Raw genomic sequence first — 20,725 nt, forward strand, 5'->3', positions numbered from 1 at the left:
AACTCTTTAGATAGATAGCCAATGAGACCGGCCCACTAAGAAGGAAGGAGGCTTTAAAGTTCTATTTAAAGGAGATCCAGTAAGAATCACTGTGAAAAGAAGTGGGGATAAATGTATCAGTGAAGCACAGCAAATACCCACTGGGCTTCCAAGATTAAGATCCAGCTGAAAGAGCTGGGGAGAATTATGGAGAGATCTCTGTGCCAGCAGCTGGGTAGTGCTACAATGTGGTAAGATAAGGTGAGAACGTATTGAAGGGACTGACTCATTCTGCTCCCCAGTGCAGCTATTCTGAGCTTGAAGATAAGGTTTAATCATTAAACTCAATTTGCTGTTAAGGTGACTGGTTGGGAGGCCAGGATAATTGCAACTGATCTCAAGTCTCAGTGTATAATAGTCTCTTAAGTGGCATTATCCAGAGTGTCTGTGGATACATGGAGACTTGTGGAGGCCAAACTGTTCCCATTTAGTTCCCATACCCGCAATCGATTAGAGCATTTGTTACAGGTGTCTAGGGCTTCCTTGGTGGCTCAGATGGTAAAAAATCTGCCTGCTAATGCAGGAGCCCTGGGTTCAATTCCTTGGGTTGAGAAGATCCCCTGGAGAAGGGCATGGCAACTCACTCTAATATTCTTGCCTGGAGAATTCCCTGGAGAGAGGAGCCTGGCAGGCTACAGTCCAGGGGGTCACAAAGAGTCATACACGACTGAGCGACTAGCACACGTGCACATGCATGGGGTGTCTGCATGTAGGTGAAATCATCGGTCCAGTTTCTGGATCTACGATACTGAAGACCAATTTATCACTAAGTTCAATTTCACTGAATCTGTTCATGCTACCCAAATGCATTGCTGCTGCTAAGTCACTTCAGTCATGTCCGACTCTGTGCGACCCCATAGACAGCAGCCCACCAGGCTCCCCCATCCCTGGGATTCTCCAGGCAAGAACACTGGAGTGGGTTACCATTGCCTTCTCCACCCAAATGCACAGGAGGCTGATTTACAAACCAGGTTTCAGTTATTAATTTTAAAGTTCTAAATCCTTTTTGGAATTATTCAGAATAGAAATAATGGGAGACTGAGTGGTAGAGAAGAGAACGTGAAGAGAACAGATGGTCTAGAATTAGACAAAATGACTTCAGAGAACCTAGTTTAGCTACATGACCTTGAACAACATCTTAACAGCTCTGAGTTGTGGTTTCCTCTGAGAAATAGAAATGATGTTACACCATAAAGTTATTTTGGTTCTGGAATACTCAGCTCAAAGGCAAAGGGCACTGGTCAGGAGAAATATTGCAAGCTACTAAGGCTGACCCCAGCAATCAGAGCTGGATGATCCAACACACACAATCCCCCCCAAAAGAAGCTTTCCAGGAGCGGTTTAGACTAGCTTGTTACCAAGAGTCTCAATTTGGAGACTGGGCCCTATTAGTTTCAAAAGTGAAAGTGTGAAAGTTAGTCACTCAGTCATGTCCGACTCTTTGCAACCCCATGGTCTGCAGCCCACCAGGCTCCTCTGTCCATGGAATTCTCCAGGCAAGAATACTGAAGTAGGTTGCCATTCCCTTCTCCAGGGGATCTTTCTGACACAGAGATCAGGACTCTTGCATGGCAGGCAGATTCTATACCAACTGAGCCACAAGACTTGAAGGACCTCTCCATTGTAGAAAATCTTAGAATATGATATCTTTTACCCCAAAGTCTGTAATTGTCAAGATATTAAATCATGCCTCTGATCAAGTGGCATTGGTTTAAGGATCTGACCCCACTAATAAAAGAAGAGTGGTAACATGATACAGGGTAGCCAGGGCAATTTCAGGTGGAGTTCTATGCACTGAGCCATCCCTTAATAGGGGAGGAGAGCCCCTGGTGCCTCTGCTCCAAGTCCTAACATTCCATTCCAATTCCTGCTGTCTGATGGAAGCAATACTTTTAACAAAATATCTATTGAAATAAGAATTTTTTTTTTTTCAGAAAGAAATTCATAGCGTTCTTTAATCTTGTTCTTTGTTGGATTCAATTCTGAGAATAACCTTTTAACCTTCTCCCTTAATTCTGAAGATGGTCCTTACCTCAAATTGGTGACTCCCTGCTTCCTGGCCATGGTTTCCAAGAAGTGTTTTGGTGACAACTTTGGGTCAAATTAATTATTGTTGTCAGTATAAATGGAAGCACAGTTGACAGGCATTCAGAAGTGTCACTTAGGATTTTGTTGTACAGGAAACAGTGATTAAGTTTAACCAAAGTTTCTGGTATAACTGCCAAAAATGGTCTGTCTCTGTTCAATAAGTAAGTTCATTTTTATATGTTCCAATGTGATGGTGGCCAAACATATTTGTTAGAATAAAAGTTACCTATTTGACCACATTGACAACAGAAATATTTTATACCTGAATTAGTATCCAGGTTTTGGAAACTCAGAAAAGAAGGTAAGGAATAAGTAACCTGGCCAGTAGGTTAGAACAAAAGTAAAGTATATCGTACTTCAAAGTTTAAGCGTAAGACTGAATTTTTGTAGATCTCTTGTATGTACTCAGAGATTTTTTTGGTGATTTCCAATATCTCAAGTAATTTGCATTTAGTTTTACACTAATATTCCCTGAAGTTGGGAGACTTGTATGTGCTGTGCTTAGTCGCTTAGTCATGTCTGACTCTTTGTGACCCACTGGACTGTAGCCCACCAGGCCACTCTATCCATGAGGATTCTCCAGGCAAGAATACTGGAGTGGGTTGCCCTCCTCCAGGGGACAGAGAAAGTTGATACAATATCACAAAAGAAAAGATAAATATAAAACTGAAAACTGCTCAAGCATGTCCCAATAATATGCTCTGCCAATGAACCAAGGTAAAAGCAATTCTTTCTCATCATCACTGTAGTTTGAATGATACATTCACTGGTCAAAAAATTGTGCATCTTTTTTTTTTTTGAAGATTCCAGCACATTAAATAGAAGAAGCTATTATTTGGTGGTACATTAGTCTATTGGTGGATTAACATGCTTAATCATGCATACCTTTCCCACTTCAATTCCTAAAGCAATAAAGAAATATCAGTAATAATAAAATAGCTTCCAAATACATAGCTTAATATAAAAAATAGTTTCCATGTGTGCAATAGATCCTCTGCTATTTATGCTAATGGTGGGGCCCCAGCTATACTGCATTATTCCAGAGGAGAAATGAGCACGATAGGATGAGACTGTGGGCTGAGGCAGGATAGGGAAAACCTGAGTAGTGGAGCAAGGTTTCTTCCTTCCTTCCTGCCTCTTGGGAAGGGACCAGGAGCCTAAGTTAATGAATGTGTGACAATCTGGAATCCCTGCTCAGGTGTCATGACCGTAGGTGTTGCACAGCCCTCAGTCCTTTGGGGGAGATGTCTTCTCAGGGTCGTGCGGAGCCTGCCAGGTTCTTAACAAGGAAGGATGGTACAAGCTGATACTGAGAACCATGAGAAGAGTTCCAATAGAGATGGGCAAGAAGAAGAAAGACCTAATGGCCTCAGCTCCTCAAATTGGCTAGCTAAACCCTCAGGACTGGTCTCTAATCCTACAGAAAGATAGATAGTCAGAGAGAGCAAAGGATCTCAGTATAAGGACCATTGAGGTTGGTTCCATATATGAAGCTGGGTAGATGGGGAGGCATAGACTGATGCCCATAGAATAAAATTCATTTCTGAATCTCCAGGATTATTTCCAGATCCATGGTGCTCATTTATACCAAGGGCCCACATCCCAGTGGCTAGTGCCTGAGTGGCAGATTTTAGAACAGGCATCTAGGTCCAGGTTGTGGTATTGGAGAAGCCTCTTGAGAGCCCCTTGGACTGCAAGGAGATCAAAGCAGTCAATCCTAGAGGAAATCAGTCCTGACTATTCATTGGAAGGACTGATGCTGAAGCTACAATCCTTTGGCCAACTGATGAGAAGAACTGACTCACTAGAAAAGACCCTGATGCTGGGAAAGATTGAAGGCAGGAGGAGAAGGGGATGACAGAGGATGAGATGGTTGGATAGCATCACCAACTCGATGGACATGAGTTTGAGTCCAGGAGTTGGTAATGGACAAGGAAGCCTGGCATGCTGCAGTCCATGGGATCACAAAAAGCATCTTTATATGAGTTTTTTGTTCTTACTGCTTTTGGTCCTAAAGCAAAGTAGAGTATGTTCTCTTCCTCCTGTCCTTGGGGTGGATTTCTTAAAACCTAAATGCGCAACTTGTCAGGTAGGAAGGAATTTTTATTGCAACCAATAAATCTTGCATCATTGTCCTGAGATATCAAATAGATCATATTTTTTCTTATTCAAACTGTGTGTGTGTATGTTAGTCATTCAGTTGTGTCTGACTCTTTGTGACTGCATGGACTGTAGCCCACCAGGCTCCTCTGTCCTTGGAGTTCTCCAGGCAAGAATGCTGGAGTGGGTTGCCACTCCTTTCTCCAGGGAATTTTCCCAAGCCATGAATCAAACTCAGGTCTCCTGCATTGCTGGCAGATTCTTTACCATCTGATCCACCAAGGAAACCCCATATTCAAATTAGATGATGCTAAACCCTTATCCCACCTGTTTGCAAGAGTATCTTTTTTCTCTTCCTGAAATCTCTTTTGTGACAACTGCGACAACCTCAGGAATGCATTATAGTCTATTTAATAGTCAGGCCATTTGCTGTTCTCATTTTTACTATATTGCTGCCATATAAGGTCACCAAAACTCAGATGGTCCTGCCATCCTAATATCTACCTTGTCTACTGAAGAGCAATCTGCCTTGAACAGAGCTACCACCTCAACACTGGTCTGGTAACCGTGTAAAATGGTGCAATTCCTGGACTCTCTTGAGGTGCATTCTCTGCTGAGGTACGTCCAACCATAGGAATAGGATATAACATGTACTTGGATGTGTTATTATCTTAGGGCCTCTGTAACAAATGATAGCAGACTGTAGCTCAGAATAAAAGACATTTACCATCTCATGGTTCTAGAGACTAGAAATTTGAAATCAACGTATTGGCAGAGCCATGCTCTCCAAGCCTCTAGGGAAGGGTCATTCTTTGTCTTTTCCCAGCTTCAGGTGTTGCTGACAATCTTTGGCATTCTTTGGCTTGTAGATGCATGACTCCAGTCTCTGCCTCCATCATCACACAGTGTTCCTCCATAAGTGTGTCCATGTTCAGATTTCCCTTATCTTATAGCAACATTGCTATCTGAATTAAAGCCCACCTTAATCCAGTATGGGCTTCCGTTGTGGCTCAGCTGGTAAAGAATCTGCCTGCAATGTGGGAGACCTGGGTTCAATCCCTAGGTTGGGAAGATCCCCTGGAGAAGGGAAAGGCTACCCACTCCAGTATTCTGGCCTGGAGAATTTCGTGGACTGTATAGTCCATGGGGTCGCAAAAGTTGGACATGACTGAACACTTTCACTTTCATTTAATCTGGTATGGATTCACATTAACTTGATTATATTGCAAAGACCTATTTCCAAATAAGATCAAATTTACAGGTATCAAGGTTAGAACTTAACACATCTTTTGGGGAGACACAATTCAATCCATTACAGTCCAACCTCTGGTTTCCCCAAATTCATATCCTTCCCACAAGCAAAATACAGTCATCCTATCCCAACATCTCCAAAATCATAACCTTCCAGCACTGGATAATTTGGTACTTGTTCCCTCCCCAAACCCGCCCACCCACCCCTCCCGCCGTCCCCTGCCCCACCATGTGGAGCACTGCAGTCGTTAGTGGTGTGGACTCGGGCTCACACTTCCATTACTTAGGTCGTTGATTCTACACACACACACAGACACACACACACTGTATTTCCCCCTACATGTACACACACTGATGTTTTCCCCAAGTACAAATTGAAATATTGAATATCACAAGTAGTGATTAGAAGCATCTATGAGGAGAGAGTGGGAACAAACTAGAGAGATAAGTGAGAGAACCCTCTCTTCACAGAGAGTAGATTTTCTTTAATGTCCTCAGTGTAGGCTACTCTCAGTTTTGCATGAACCCAGTCCTCTGAACCAAGAAGTGCCATGCCTGGCAATTCTAGTGGCTATTTCAAAGGAAGGTGAGCCCTCCCATGTGGTCTGGACACACAACCTGCCTTTCTGTTTAAACAGGACCCACTTCCCTCTGACACTGTACTCTGACTCCCACTTGGGGAACCCCTGGCCCTTCTGTGCTCCTTTGCCAGCAATTGCATTTGGGCTTTAACTTTCCTTCTTATTTGCATCCTGCTCTGCTGTTCTGTCCTCCGATTTAGTCCATAACTTCAGCTCCATAAAAAAGAATTTCATTGATTTCCTGAAATCCTGCCTCTTCCAGATAGACAGCCCAATTCAAATGGTTCTTTTTGGCATGGCATCCTCTTTCCGCATCTGCTCACGCAGCCTGATAAACTCTTCCCTGGATACTGAATTAACCTCTCAAGTTGGATGCTAGCCTAACTATAGGCTTCTGAGAGGCATGTCTATATTCTAAAGAAGTTGAGAAGTTAAAGAACATGCTGAAAAAAATCTTAGCCCAGTTGAATTAAGGAATCAATTTCCTTAGGGGCTTCTCTGATGGCTCAGCATGTGAAGAATCTGCTTGCAATGCAGGAGACCCAGGAGATGCAGGTTCAATCACTGAGTGGAGACTGTTCCCTGGAGGAGGAAATGGCAACCCACTTCAGTATTCTTGACTGGGAAATCCCATGGATAGTGCAGTCTGGTGGGCTACAATACAAAGGGTCACAAGGAGTTGGTCATGACTGAGTGACTGAACACACACACACACACAGAGTTTCCTGAATCACTGAGCTCAGCACTGTCTAATATAACTTTCTGTGAAGATGGGAATGTTCTATTTCTTTACTGGCCAATTCAGTAGTTATGAGCCACATATAACTATGGACTACTTGAAGTGTAGCTGTGAGCTGAAGAGCCAAGTTTCTAATTTTATTAAATGTTAATTAATGTGTGTTTAAATTTAAACAGCTATATGTGGTTAGTGATTACTGGATTGAACAGCACAGGCCAACTCTATTCCTTTATATTCTGTGGCAGAATCACAGTTAAACATTCAGGAACAAATGATCAGATTATTTGTTATGGTAAAAACTTTATAGGGTCATAAAAAGAAAAGCAAAAAAAGGAAAAAAAATAAGGTGATGAAAACTTGGATATCAGAGTACAGCCAATCACTCCAGGGCAATATGACCAAGGTTCATCATCATTTATGTTGTGTTGGAGACTGATACACCCATCTTTCTAGTTCCAAGCATACTATAAGAGGTATAGAAAATCTGACAAAGGGTGAAAATTTTTGAGCCATATTCAGCTAAGTTTTCCAGAAGCCTGATGAGATCCTTGAAAAGCAGAGGACCAAGACTTTCCTGTTGAGTAACTCAGCCACTTGATCAAATTGTTTGGCTCTCATTTTAAGCTATTGCAGCAGCTTAACAGACAGATTAAGGAATTATCTTGGCATTTTGAAATTGTCTCTTTTAATTTCTCTGAGTCCAATTTAGTGTTTTCTTCAGATAAATTGCTTCATTAACATTCAAGTGCAAAATGTTATTCAGACTTTAAAAATAGAAGATGTCAAAGTTGGGGTAATGTATCTGGTTGGAAGATTATCTTGCTCCTGAACTGGAAATCCAAAGAAAGCAAAGAAAAAGAGAGCAGCTAAACAGAGAGACATACTGTTGACTCTAGGGAGAGCTTTCATCATAAGGCCTAAGGGGCAAGATTTTCCTATGTTGTGCAAAGATGAGCAACTTTATGAAGAACTTTAATCAATTTGATTAAACTTTAAGATGTTAGGACTTCTGAGTTCCATATGTTTCTGTGGTCATTAGGAAATTCTTGCATAGAAAAGCTTTAATTAAAGATAGCTCAGGCCCAGGAGCCGCTGCAGCTACGGTCCCGGGTAGAACGGCTGGCTCTGCGCCGAGAGCACCCAGCTCTTCTCGCCCCACCAGGGCTGCAGCAATAAAAAATAAATAAATAAATAAAGATAGCTCAATCTGGAATTAGTATAATTTACCTTGCTATCTCATGGGACAGCTCTGGATGTAGATGTGTAGAGCAAACAGGAAACAGGAACTGGATGAGTTGAGAGATAATTTAATAACACAAGGACTCTAATACCGTAATGCAATTGAAAATACACTTATATAAGCACAAAACCCTCAGTGTTTTTTTCTCCCTGAATTCTCAAGGACCAAGTAATCTTCAGCATGTATGATTTTGCATGTCTATATATTTACAGAATGGTTTTTCACTTATTTCCCCGATTTCTTTAGGATATTTGTAAATAAACTCATTTTCAGTAGGTATGAATTAGGCCCTCTAAAATGTTAGTTTTGGGTAGTTTTCTTTATTTAAACAGAAAACAAAGCCTGTTTGTCTATGTGGCAAAGGAGGCAAGTCCTCTCTCTTCTTCCTTCCTTCCTCAACCAATTCCTCCTTCCTTCCCTCACATCATTCCTTCCTTTTTTCCTTCCTTCTCCTCTTCCTTCTTATTATATTGCTTTCTGGACATAGGTGGAAATTATAGAAGGATTGGCTGAGAAAATACGCTATTTTAGTATATTGATTTTCAAGATATTTGTGAAATCTTTAAGCCACGCTTGACTAGGATTGCTGCCTGATTTCCGTGGTGAGGTGGGAATCACCCGATTATGAAACCCTCCTCCTTCTCTGTTACCCACCCCTTGTTATTATCTAAGACAAGAATGCTTTTCTTTTTGTGCCCAGGTTTTCCTTTCATTTATCTACAAATCCTTTATTTTGCATAGAGATGAGGAGGTGTTTTACTGCTCATATCACTGTCACTTGCCAGACAACTGATTTATCGTATGTGACACTAGAAAAAATAAAACACTAATTTATATTCATGAAGTTCTCATTTGTGCTTTCTAAACAGATATAATACAATCGTCTAACCTCTCCAGGATGTTCTATAGCCCTGTCATTTTGTGACATGTTCCGTCCACTATAAACAGGAGGAAAAATAGTATATGAAAGCTAAAAATATTACAAATGAAAGTGAGTAAAATAGTTTTCAAAGATATGAAAATTAAAATAAATCACTAGGTGAGATTTTAGTTCTTAACTTTACAGACACAAGAAGATGAAACAAAATTTTGACCAGAAATTTGAGGATTATCACAGAATATCTCTCATAAGCAAATGAATGTCTATGTTGACCAACAAGCCAACAAAACCAAAAGACATTCATCAGTAATAACTGGACACATTCAACCAGAGAAATTTGTATCAGGAATTTCACCCATGAACTTTCAATGTGCCAAATCTTTTCTTTTTCTTAGATATCTTGGAAAATTTTTACCAGAATACGTATCTCAAACAAGTAAAGAAATAACATGCATCCTTTTAAGATTTTATGCTGATAACTAATGTCATAAGATTCAAGATCTCCCAGTGAAGCCAGATTGGATCACATAGTTTTAAGTCTTAGTTTAAAGATCACTTTCTGGGATTTCCCTGGCAGTCCAGTGGTTAAGAAACTACACTTCCACTGCAGGGGACATGGGTTCAATCCCTGGTCGAGGAACCAAGATCCCATTGTCAAAAAATAGAAAAAAATACATAATTAAGATCACCTTCTTGGCACAAGCTTCCCCAAGTTCCTGTTTGGCTAGGTTCTCCCAGCATGTACTTTACAGGTAGCCTTCTTTATTTCCCTCATAGAATTTCATACAATTGCAACGTAGGCAATTATTTTGCAAATATTTTCTTCATGGACACTCAAAATTAGACTAATCTCCATCATGGAGACACTGCATCATTTCTCTTCCCCACTGTACACCCAGGGCTGAACATAAGACCTCTCTGCTATATATACTGTACTTGCTGAAAAAACACTTTGAATTAATGAGTTATGATTTTTACAATCATTTTTAATGTATTTTAAAGCACTTAATATTTGCACAAGGATAAAGGGATCCCTCCTTCTGACAGGAATCAGCTTTGGGGTATACATACTAAACTGGCTCAGCACATCACAACACTGAATTCTGTCAAGGACCCAGGAATGTGTTCCTTTGTATTTGTATATCCTGGAAATAAAAACAGTGAGTAATGTGTGGCTAAAGTATTTGTGTAATGAGGCCAGAATTAGGCTTACTCTGTGACTAAGCTAGTTCTTCTTCCGGAAGAAGGTGTGTTGCAAATGATAAAAACTGAGGACAATAAAACACTGTCTTCCATGCAAATGAGAGCAGCAGATGGAGCTCACTGACCAGGTCGAGCAGTCATAGGAAGCTGCAGAGCTGGAATGCAGTCCTGATCAGTTTCCTGTCTCACTGGGGGCAGAACCTAATCAACTGAAATAGACTCAGAAACTTTTGTGAAGGGTGTTTGGAAAAGAGATTGTTGGTAAACATACCAACTGAGTCATTGATGAGTCTGGTCATTTGGGGTATTGGATGCTGGCTCTCTTCAAATGCCCCTGAAAAGCCTGGATGACTAGGCAAATCTGAGTTTACTATTCACAAAGTCAAGGAGAAAGGAGGGCAAACTCAGGATATTTTTGAGTCTTTGGCATCTATTGTAATTGTGGGTTAAGACTGGGTAAGAACCACGATGGGCTTCCCTGGTGGCTCAGATGGTAAAGAATCTGCTTGCAATGCTGGAGACCTAGGTTCGAACACACACAGAAACCATGATATGGTAATGAATGTGATGGTGTAATGAACATCAGCGTAAAGATATCTAAAGTATGAAAACAATCCAATCGTCTGTCAGTGTATAAATGGACCAAGAAAACGTGGTGAGTAGTGTGCGTATAAAATTACATATACTTATATGTAATAGATTATTATTCAGCCCTTAAAAAGAAGAAAATCTTGCCATTTGGATAATAGGGATGAAGCTTGAAAGCATTAAGTGAAACAATCCAGACAAAGATAAATACTGCTAGAATCACATGTGTGGAATTTTTTTTTTTTTTAAGTTGAACTCAGAAACAGAGTAACAAAGTTTTTTCCAGCAGTGAAACAAGGGGGAGAGAAAAATAGGAACGGTTGATGGAGAAGGCAATGGCACCCCACTCTAGTACTCTTGCCTGGAAAATCCCATGGATGGAGGAGCCTGGTAGGCTGCAGTCCATGGGGTCGCTAAGAGTCGGACACGACTGAGTGACTTCACTTTCACTTTTCACTTTTATGCATTGGAGAAGGAAATGGCAACCCACTCCAGTATTCTTGCCTGGAGAATCCCAGGGATGGGGGAGCCTGGTGGGCTGCTGTCTATGGGGTCGCACAAAGTCAGACACGACCAAAGCGACTTAGCAGCAGCAGCAGCAGATGTAAGGATGCAAACTTTCAGTTATAAGGAAATGGCCTGAGGATCTAATGTACACCATGGTGACCATTGTTGATAACACTATTCTACAGCTGAAATTTGCTAGGAGAGGAGAATAAATGTGCTCACCGAAAAAGTAAAGTGAAAGTTGCTCAGTCGTGTCTGACTCTTTGTGACCACATGGACTATAAAGTTCATGGAATTCTCCAGGTCAGAATACTGGAGTGGGTTACCTTTCCCTTCTCCAGGGGATCTTCCCAACCCAGGGATCAAATCCAGGTCTCTTGCACTGCAGGCAGATTCTTTACCAGCTAAGCCACCAGGGAAGCCCCAAAAAAGTGGAGGGTAAATATATGAAGTGATAAATGTGTTAATTAATTTGATGAAGGAATCCTTTCAAAATGTATATGCATATCAAATAACCACATTGAACACTATAAGTAGCTTACTATTTTATTTGTCAATTATACTAAGTAAAGTGAAAAATTAAATAAAATTAGTGGGTACAGCAAGGCAAGGGTTTTATGATGAGGTTTCCAAGAGCCTTGGAGAGTCAACAGTCATTTGCTTCTACCTCTTAGAAAGCTGGACAGCCTGATACTAGGTGAAATGGGATTTTGGAGACTTTTCCAAAGTAAACTATGACATTAGCTGTGACTTTTATGTTCCTGGGCAGGAGTTTCTGGAATGGTAAAGTCCTGTTTGTTGACAAAGGCTGTGGAATAGTTAGGTACTGTTAAAAGTGGATGGTGACCTACATGGATGTGGGGATGGTTTCAGGTCTCTATAGTCTTCTTGTTTTACAATATTCTTCTGATTTAGCAAATAGAAATTCCTCAGAGGAGCACCGGGGAAATAACAGCTACCTTGGCATGGAGTTGTGAAAATCATCAGTAGGAAAGGGCTATGATGTCTTTCAACCGACCTACTCTATCATGAGCAAGCCTTATGATTCCTTAACCTCTACTTCAGAGTGGCTATTAGAGCTGTAAATTTAAATCTTCTCACTCCCAGGTTTCTCATGAAATGAATATAAAGCACCAAATAGATTCCAGAGCAGGAAAAGGTGTGTGCATGGTGGTCGGAGGGGGTGGGTCGAATGGCAGTTGCTACATTTACTTATTTAATTCATGTGCTTAGGAAATCCCGGGAATATTTGGTGGGGGAAATTATTTGTAGTGGGAATAGATAACATAAACTTATAAAGTTATTTATTAATGCATTATGCACAATACAGTGATAGTGTAAGCAGTATAATATTTCTGATAGGTATGTGGGGAAATGCTATTAAGTGGACCCACAATAATTTGTATTGTCTTATTATATGCTTAGTTAAAAATGGCCATTATCATAATCAAATGAATACTAGCTGAAGTGAATGTTGTGATTCAATTTTAACACATGAAAAATGTTTCTAATAAAATACTTATTTAATTTTTTGGGGGAAAAAATATTGCAACCTGACAAAATGCATTAAAATGCTAAGCAGAATTCTAGAAAGAAAGTCAGTAGTTAAGGAATGGAAGCCTAGAAAATCCTCCTGCCCTGGCTAAAAGAGACAAGAAAACATATTAAAACCCAAATGCTTAGAAAGTACTACCTGAAAAAATAAAAAAAAAAAAAGAAAGTACTACCTGAACACACACCTGAGTAATGGGGGTCAGATGACAGCCACAGCATCTTCATCGTTTGAAGGGATGTAGAGAGAGCAGGCGGAGAAGGCAATGGCACCCCACTCCAGTACTCTTGCCTGGAAAATCCCATGGACGGAGGAGCCTGGTAGGCTGCAGTCCATGGGGTCTCGAAGAGTCGGACACGACTGGGCGACTTCACTTTCACTTTTCACTTTCATGCATTCGAGAAGGAAATGGCAACCCACTCCAGTGTTCTTGCCTGGAGAATCCCAGGGACGGGGGAGCCTGGTGGGCTTCCGTCTATGGGGTTGCACAGAGTCGGACACGACTGAAGCGACTTAGCAGCAGCAACAGCAGAGAGAGCAGGACTGCCTGGGATACCTGTGCATCCATTCTCTTAACCCTATAAGGACCCCTCCTCTTCCCCAAAGGCTTCCCTCTGAGGTGATGGTGGTGTAAAGCAGATAAATAGAACTCCCATATGACCCAGCAATCCCACTGCTGGGCATACACACCACGGAAACCAGAATTGAAAGAGACACATGTACCCCAATGTTCATCGCAGCACTGTTTTCAATAGCTGGGACATGGAAGCAACCTAGATGTCCATCCACCGGCAGACAAATGGATAAGAAAGCTGTGGTACATTTACACAATGGGATATTACTCATCTATTAAAAAGAATACATTTGAATCAGTTCTAATGAGGTGGATGAAACTGGAGCCTATTATACAGAATGAAGTAAGTCAGAAAGAAAAACATGAATACAGTATATTAATGCATATATATAGAATTTAGAAAGATGGTAATGATGACCCTATATACGAGACAGCAAAAGAGACACAGATATAAAGAACAGACTTTCGGACTCTGTGGGAGAAGGCAAGGGTGGGATGATTTGAGTGAATAGCATTGAAACATGTATATTACATGGATTATGTAAAGCAGAAGTTACAAACTCAAATGCCCACAGAGAACAGGAATGCAGTGTAAGATGATGACATGGGTCAGTAAGATAATGGGGAGCAGGAAGGAGTGGTAACTGCTGAATTAGAAGGAGCAGCTTCTACTCAGATCTAGCTGATGGCTACCATGCAGATGGGTACCATACCATCTAGTTGATGGCTATACATACAATGTGTCAGAGTCTCAAACTTTCAAGTCATGATGGATGGCAATTCAGATTTTTACATAGTAGTTTTCTATGTATAAAGCACATTTTAATGGTCAAAAAATATCTCACGCATCTGCAAGTTAAGCTTCACATGTGAGCCACATCTTTTTTAAGAGATGAATTCTAAAGACATAATAGCCAATATATTGATATAACACAATGTGACCCTCATCCCTCTCACTGTGTCAGTTAGGAATCCAGTGATGCCTTTTAATTTGAGGGCAAAACTCCCACCCTTACCCAGAGCATCCTTTACTGCCTACGACAGGCTCTGAATTTCCATTCTTATATTGGCACATTATTCTTTTAGGACAGAGGGAACATTAGTTCCCTGTTAAACATGAAAATATCTCTGGTTATCACCTTACTTGATATAATAAAATGAATCTAATCCACTAGAAAATTTTGCTGAAACTGATAAACTAATGGATGATGGAAATAAAGCAAATCTTTGGGGAAGTGGTTCTACCACGTAAAAAAAATCACTTGTTCAAAATGCAGATCCTCCTGGCTGCAGCCCTAGAGATTCAGATTCTTAGTATCTAGGGGAGAGGCCAAACCATCTGTCCAGAAAACACTCCTGGGTGAGCCTCATGTGGGTACTTTTTGTTGTTGTTTGGTTTTTTAGAAATAAAATCAGAAACCTAAGCAGTAGTTGTCAAACTTTTAGTATGCAACAAAATCACATGAAAGACGTCTTATAACACCTCATCCACAGAGCTTCTGATTTAGTAGATCTGGGTGGAGACCACAAATTTGCTTTTCTAGTATATTCTCAAGTGATACTGATGCTGCTGGTCCAGGGACCACACCACACGCAGACAGGTTGTTTGGAGTGAGCTGAGGAGGCCCTGATAAGAGTGCTCTGGAGTGGACAGTGAGGATGGGAGAGGCTGGAACAACTTCATTTGCTCCATCAAGTCATGACCGTGGATCTGGTGCTGGAGCCCGAGCTTAACTGAGTTGCAGATTTGCAGCTGGTTCATCCACTCATCAAATAATTATTGACATTTGCCATGTGCCAGGTACCATGCCAGGCAAAATGCCAGGCATATTGTTGCTGTTTTTCAGTTGTTCAGTCATGTCTGACTCTTTGTGACCCCATGGACTGCAGCATGCCAGGCTTCCTTCACTATCTCCCGGACTTTGCTCAAACTCATGTCCATTGAGTCAGTGATGCCATCCAACCGTCTCATCCTCTGTAGTCTCCTTCTCCTCCTGCCCTCAACCTTTCCCAGAATCAAGGTCTTTTCCAATGAGTTGGCTCTTCGTATCCAGTTGCTTTTTGTATCAGGTGGCCAAAGGATTGCAGCTTCAGCTTCAGCATCAGTCCTTCCAATGAATAGTCAGGGTTGATTTCCTTTAGAATTGACTTGTTTTATCTCCTTGCTGTCCAAGGGGCTCTTAAGAGTCTTCTCCAACACCACAGTTTGAAAGCATCAATTCTTCAGTGCTCAGCCAGGCATAGGCCCATAAATTAATTATATTACTAAATCATTAATGAATTAATTCAACACATATTTTGGAGGCATAGATCTACCATTATCCAAGCCATGGACTAGTTGCTAATAAGAGACGTATCTCAGCCTCCAACGAATCAGGAGATCCGAACACTCAGCTTCTCTGCTGTCTTTCATATTCTGAAGATGGCTGAGAATATACTGGTGCTTCCTGGGTAAAAGCACAAGAAAAACTGAGCACAAGAGAGGTGATCTGTTGTATTATCCTGTGGGAATGATGTTCTACTCAGATCCTTGAAGTGGGGAACAGGGAGCATTTCTGTCTAAACAGTGCTGACAGCTGTGGTCCTGCCAGCCCAGTGGGGAACATTTTCCTGTCACAAGCAACTAGGCTTCCCATGGTCACCCCATTGCCTGACAGCAGGACCCCTGACACTTTTTCTAGAAATGGAGCTTGGTCAGTGAAGATAAATGCATGTGAGACAGGCTGTCAAAAGCTGCCCCCGTGCAGTCTTCCTGCCATTTCCTAGAAAACATGCTGCCTACCCCCAACCCAGGAGGCCTGGCCTTCTCTATGTCTGCAGACAGTGGGTAACAAAGGGCATGAGGGGTCAGAAGCACAGACATTTCTAAAGTTACAGAGGCTGCCCCATATAATACCCAAAGACAAGCAATTTATTTTTTAAATGTGAAAGCCAGGGCTGGAAGAGAACTGAGAGTCTCCTGGAAGCTCTCCATTGGCTTTCTTGAGTCAGACCTCTTTGTACAAATATGGCACAATGATACTAATGACAAAAGGCACTTGATCCAGGCTGGCTTTTTTCCTCCTTAATTGTTTGAGTCTAGCCATTTTTACAAAGGCTAAAAAGTAAACTATTACTCAGGAAACACCTATCAAAAGTACTGAATGTGTTTAAGTGGATTGGTTACTTTGGCTTCAAAATATAGATCATTTCTTTGAGATGTCTTTGAGAATTTTTTTTCCTTCATTGCTGAGTGCAGGCTTTCTCTAGTTGTGGCCAACAGGGACTACTCTTGTTGCAGAGCACGGGATCCAGGGACAGGGGCCCAGTAGTTGTGGCATCTGGGCTTAGTTGCCTTATGGCATATGGGATCTTCCCAGACCTGGATCAAACCTGTGTTCCCTGCACTGGCAGGCAGATTCTTAACCACTGGACCATGAGGGAAGTATATTAATCTTTAAAATCATAAGGATTTAGTTTGTAATACTCAAACTGAAAACTCCTTGATAATAGGAAGTGGCTAATTCATTTCTCGGAGAAGGCAATGGCACTCCACTCCAGTACTCTTGCCTGGAAAATCCCATGGATGGAGGAGCCTGGTAGGCTGCAGTCCATGGGGTCGCTAAGAGCTGGACACGACTGAGCGACTTCACGTTCACTTTTCACTTGCATGCATTGGAGAAGGAAATGGCAACCCACTCCAGTGTTCTTGCCTGGAGAATCCCAGGGACGGTGGAGCCTGATAGGATGCCGTCTATGGGGTCGCACAGAGTCGGACACGACTGAAGCGACTTAGCAGCAATTCATTTCTCTCTCTCTCCAGGACTTGCGTAGGGTGGACCCTGGATGGGTATTTGCTGAATATATGCACAATGGAATAAAAACATGAATAAATATTACGGAGTATCAGGGAAGTAGGCTCAGGCGAGTGTGGTGATGTCTGAGGTTTTCTTGCTGCAGTAGCAGCTGAGAATTTGTTTCTTGCCTTGCAGGGCAGTCTTCACCACTGTCAGAACCCTGCTGACCATTACTGATAAGTATAGATGCTTGCTCTCTGCTATTAAAATTGAGATTTGAAGAGTCTAAGGAAAAGTGAGCCATATTCAGGATAGTAAATATTTAAACATAAGTTGAAATTAAAATTAATTTCTTTGGAAGGTCATTCCCAACCTTCCCCACCCCCACCCCACCCCACCCCCCCGCTTCTAGGGGAAAATGTAAGAAAAAAATTTAATAGAAAACTAAATATATAATCCCAGACTCAGGTAAAGATTCCCATAAAAGCTCCAAACCCCATTAAAGCTATTTCAGGGAAACATATGTACACTTTTTACTACAGATAGTTTAATTAACTTGATAAATTGAGTTCACCAGCAGGTGGTAAAATCTCTCTTAGACTGGAAGGAGGAATATTTAATTTCCATATCTGCTCAGGAAACTATTTAAACTTAGAATGTTTATCCTTATGGCTAGATAATAAGGAGTTTTTTGACACTAGTGAATATAAAAATGGGTGTAGTTCTAATAACTCTCTGTGCTTATCTCCTGTGTGCTGTCTCTCAATTAACAGACCTCTCCGGCCTCAAGCTCTCAGGGTGTCATTTGGTTCTACTGGTTACACCTCTGACATATCTCCCGACCCACTTCCTTTGATACATTTCCTTTAGCCGAATTTACGTACTCACCATCTCTCTCCTTCTCTCTCAGGCTGCTGTTAGCTCTCATTTTGCAACCCAGGACAGATGATGCCCTTTCTTAAAACCCTAAAATAGCTCTCCACTGGACAGAGTGATGTCCTCACCTAAAAGCAACGAGCTCAGGGTCCCCTACAGCCTTGCTCTGACTACGCCATCCAAATTTCTCTCTTGCCACCTGCCTCCATACAAACTCTGTTCCAGCCTCGCTCAGCTACTCAAGGTCCTCTTCAGCTGATAAATGAGAAAGTAACATACAGCTGTTAAGAACAGGAAGCTCTACTACTTACACAGTTCAGTTCAGTTCAGTACAGTTGCTCAGTCATGTCCAACTCTTTGCAACCCCATGAATCGCAGCACGCCAGGCCTCCCTGTCCATCACCAACTCCTGGAGATCACTCAGACTCACGTCCATCGAGTCAGTGATGCCATCCAGCCATCTCATCCTCTGTCGTCCCCTTCTCCTCTTGCCCCCAATCCCTCCCAGCATCAGAGTCTTTTCCAATGAGTCAACTCTTCTCATGAGGTGGCCAAAGTACTGGAGTTTCAGCATTAGCATCATTCCTTCCAAAGAAATCCCAGGGCTGATCTCCTTAAAAAGGGACTGGTTGGATCTCCTTGCAGTCCAAGGGACTCTCCAGAGTCTTCTCCAACACCACAGTTCAAAATTCAAAAGCATCAGTGTACATCAATTATATACCTCAATAAAAATAATTTAAAGAATTATCATTATAGAATTATTATTTTAATATATAATAATTTTCACTATAATTATATTATTAATAATATAATAATTGAGTAATTATTTAATAATTATAAAATTATAATATAATGATTAATAAAAATTATTATAGAATTATCAAAGAATTATATAATAACAACACCAACCTCCCCCCCCAAAAAATAAAGAGCTCTGGAGGCACACTGCTTGAATTCAAAAGCTAGCTCTTTGCAAATACATTTATTTGTACCAGTTTTCTAGATTCCTATTATGTATCGTGGAGAAGGAAATGGCAACCCAGTAAGTATTGTTGCCTGGAGAATCCCATGGACAGAGGAGTCTGGCAAGCTACAGTCCATAGGGTCCCAAAGAGTCAAACATAATTGAAGTGACTTAGTATTATGTATGGAGAAGGCAATGGCACCCCACTCCAGTACTCTTGCCTGGAAAATCCCATGGATGGAGGAGCCTGGTAGGCTGCAGTCCATGAGGTCGCTAAGAGTCGGACACGGCTGAGCGACTTCACTTTCATTTTTCACTTTCATGCATTGGAGAAGAAAATGGCAACCCACTCCAGTGTTCTTGCCTGGAGAATCCCAGGGACGGGGGAGCCTGGTGGGCTTCCGTCTATGCGGTTGCACAGAGTCGGACACGACTGAAGCAACTTAGCAGCAGCAGCAGCAGTATTATGTATCATTGTTGTTCAGTTACTAAGTCGTGTCCAACTCTTTGCAACCTCATGGACTACAGCTCCATGTATAAAATAGAAAACTAATGAGAACCTACTGTATAGCTCAGGGAACTCTACTCAGTGCTCTATGGTGACCTAAATGGGATATAGCTGATTTTCTTTGCTATACAGCAGAAACTAACACAATATTGTAAAGCAAGTATACTCCAATATAATTTTTTTTAAGAGGCTAGCTCTACCATGAACTTGGTGACCCTGGGTGAGTTACATCACTTGACTGCATCTCAACTTCCTCCTCTGTGAAACAAGTAATGATAGCAGCTGCCTTGTGCAGTTAAGAATCTGACATGAGAGAATAGTGCAATGTGTTTAAACCAAGCGCGTTAGTCACCACCATCGCCTTTCACTTTGTTGCTGGCGATCCGCTCTCAGGGCCGTCAAGGTATCACACTTACCTGCTGCAAACCCTTCCTCTATTTACGACTTTGGAAACCAACAAATAAACTGCTGGTTTTCCTGGATTCCTGCAGCACTTTGGCTGTCCCTACTTTGTTGTGCCTTGAGTTGTAGTGAGGTCTTCAAATGCCCACCAGTTGGTGAAATCCTTGAGAGTAGGAACCTTTGAGACCATCTTTCCAATTACCATGCCAGCAGAGTGCTTCGCACCTGGAAAATGCTCATTAAACAGCTGGCAACGCAGAAAAAACTGATCGGTGAGACATTCAACGCACTTTATGTTTGAGTGCACATATCCAGGAAAATAATTTGTTTTGAGAATACTACTTATTTGCTATGTCACTTCAGTCATGTCTGACTCTTTGCAACCTTATGGACTGTAGCCTGCCAGGCTTCTCTGTCCATGGGATTCTCACAGAAAGAATACTGGAGTGGATTGCCATGCTTTCCTGCAGGGGATCTTCTCCACCCAGGTATTGAACCTGCTTCTCTTATGTCTCCTGCATTGACAGGTGGGTTCTTTACCACTAGCACCACCGGGGAAGCCCACTACTTATTTACCTATTCAAAAACTAACATCATTCATTTGACAAATATTTATTTTCTGTTAAATATTGCCAGTCACTGTTCTAGGAACTGGGGAGACAACAATTGAAGACATAGTTTAAAAGACAATTTTTAAAAATTCTGCAGCCCTCAAGGAGCTTCTGTTCTAGTGCATGGAAACATTTAAGAAACAAGATTAAGAAGATGATAAGTGCTATGGGTTAAGACAAAGCAGGGAAGAAAGGCAGATGAAAGTTGCTGCTTTACATGCGGGTGGTCCAGGTAGACCTCACTGA

The sequence above is a fragment of the Bos grunniens genome, chromosome 9 (genome assembly GCF_055505025.1).
Source record: "Bos grunniens cultivar Pamir isolate PY7600 chromosome 9, Bosgru_T2T1.0, whole genome shotgun sequence".
In the NCBI taxonomy this organism is placed as follows: domain Eukaryota; kingdom Metazoa; phylum Chordata; class Mammalia; order Artiodactyla; family Bovidae; genus Bos; species Bos grunniens.